The sequence below is a fragment of the Octopus bimaculoides genome, chromosome 16, assembly GCF_001194135.2.
Source record: "Octopus bimaculoides isolate UCB-OBI-ISO-001 chromosome 16, ASM119413v2, whole genome shotgun sequence".
Lineage (NCBI taxonomy): Eukaryota > Metazoa > Mollusca > Cephalopoda > Octopoda > Octopodidae > Octopus > Octopus bimaculoides.
In genome coordinates this window covers 46,780,322-46,782,777 of record NC_068996.1, presented here as the reverse complement: position 1 = coordinate 46,782,777, position 2,456 = coordinate 46,780,322, and the positions used below count along the sequence as shown (strand labels likewise).

Genomic DNA, 2,456 nt, shown 5'->3' with positions numbered 1-2,456 from the left:
ACACATACATATATATATAACGGGCTTCTTTCAGTTTCCGTCTACTAAATCCACTCACAAGGCTTTGGTCGGCCCGAGGCTATAGTAGAAGACACTTGCCCAAGGTGCCACGCAGTGGGACTGAACCCAGAACCATGTGGTTGGTAAGCAGGCTACTTACCACACAGCCACTCACTTTGTTTTGAATTAATTATGCAGTCTCATAGCTTTGAGATTTTGATGATTCGGAAGTTTTGAGAATGATATTGTAAAGTAGGAGTGAAGGACTGGATCTGGTTGCTTTGAACATTGACCAAGTAGAATATTTTGACCAGATATGACCAGTTTAAAAGCTAAAAGGTTAAAGAATTTGTGATAATTACAATTATTCCTCATCATTGCTTTTATACCCTTTTCCATGCTTGCTTGAGTAAGGATGAAAATCATTGAGGTAGAAGGGTTAATTGTGATAATTACAATTAATCATCATTGCTTTTATGCTCATTTTTCCATACTTACCTGGGTAAGATGGAAATCATTAAGGTAAATTTTCTACAGTTGGTGTCCTTTCTGTCACCAACCCTACCTGTTCTCAAGCCAGGTAATATTTCTCCATGGCTGGATGTGAGGAGATATTACCTTACTTAGACAAAGAAGATTGGAAATGAATGACAGCCCTTTAATGATAGTAACTTGTTTACAGCTACCACATAATGTCAGGACAAAAAGACACAAACACATGACATGCTTCTTTCAGATTCAGATTTCTTTATTGCCCACAAGGAGCTACACACAGAGGGGACAAACGGATTAAGTCAATTATATCGACGCCAGTGCTTATTTAATCGACCCCAAAAAGATGAAATGCAAAGTCGACCTCGGCGGAATTTGAACTCAGAACGTAGTGGCAGACGAAATACCGCTAAGCATTTTGCCCGGTGTGCTAACATTTCTGCCAGCTCGCTGCTTTAATCTTTCAGATTCTGCCTACCAAATCTACTGACAAGACACTTGCCCAAGATATCATGCAGTGGGAGCAAATCCAAAATTAAGCAATTGGGAAACCAAATTCTTAACCGAATAAAAGTTCTATTCTCAACTGCATGGTTTTAGATTATTATGCAAAAAGAAATACATTATTATAGCAAAAGACATAGGAGGCATTCTGGAGAAATATGATTGGGAATTGGAACAACTGAGAGTGGAAATTTTGACATTATATCCCAGATTAGCTGAGTTAGACATGTAGCATTTTTTCATAACAGTAGGAAAGAAAGTCTATGGCCTTTTTATCAGGGTCCCCAAAACTGAGGAAGGGAGTTATTCTCAAACTGGAGACCAAGTCCCAGGCCTTTTTCTTTTTAGGCCTTTTTTTGTGCCTAGGAAACTATGTGCCAACTAAATGTCTCAAGAGCTTTCTTTTATTTGTTAATCCACTGTATATGTGCATATGTGTGTGTGCAAACACATGCATATATACATATGATAGGCTTCTTTCAGTTTCCATCCACCAAATCCACTTACAAGTATTTAGTCAACCTGGGGTAATAGAAGATGACATTTGCTCAAGGTATTACAAAGTAGGATTGAACCCGAAACTGTGTAGATGGGAAGCAGAATTCTTAACCACAAACCCATATATATATAAAGATATATATATATAAACACTTCATCATTTAATGTCCATTTTCCATGCTGGCATGTGTTGGGCAGTTTGACAGAGAGGACTGGGACTGAAGTTCCAGTGTCTGCTTTGGAATGGTTTCTACAGTTGGATGTCTTTTCTAATACAAAGAATGCTTTTTCTAATGCAAACACAAACACACACATACACATGTGTTTTTGTGTGTGTATGTGTGTGCGTGTGTGTATATATATATATATATATATATATATATATGTAAAAAGCACCATTCAAGCGTGGTGGATGCCAGTACTGCCTGACTGACTCCCATGCTGGTGGCATGTAAAAAGTACCATTCAAGCGTGGTTGATGCCAGCGCCGCTTGACTGGCCCCATGCTTGTGGTACATAAAAAGCACCCACTACACTTTCAGTGGGTGGTTTAGAAACTGTAGAAATTTTGTCAGATCAGATTGGAGCAGCCCCTCTTGGCTAGCTAGTTCTCAGTCAAACCGGCCCAAAGATTTTGGTCATCCAGCACATTAATAAAAGACACTCAACTAAGGTGCCATGCAGTGGAACCACTTTGAAAGCTTTTAGTTGAATGAATGAATGAATCTCAGTACTTATTTCTAAAGCATGGTACTTATTTTATCAGACTATTTTGCTGAACTGCTAAGTTACAGGAATGTAAATAAATCAAAGGGATGGTGTGGGACAAACACAGACGCACACACACAAGTGTGTGTGTGTGTGTGTGTGTGTGCGTGTGTGTGTGTGCGTGTGTGTGTGTGCGTGTGTGTGTGTGCATGTGTGTGTGTGTATGCATGTGTGTGTGTATGCATGTGTGTGTG

The 2,456-nt window shown here is 39.3% G+C and overlaps 1 protein-coding gene across 2 annotated transcripts in view; it reads right to left on the bottom strand.

Moving 5' to 3' along the window:
- Nucleotides 1-2,456, bottom strand: part of LOC106880628 (switch-associated protein 70) — a 171,453-nt gene that overhangs the window by 51,473 nt on the left and 117,524 nt on the right. The gene's annotated exons all lie outside the window — the stretch shown is intronic.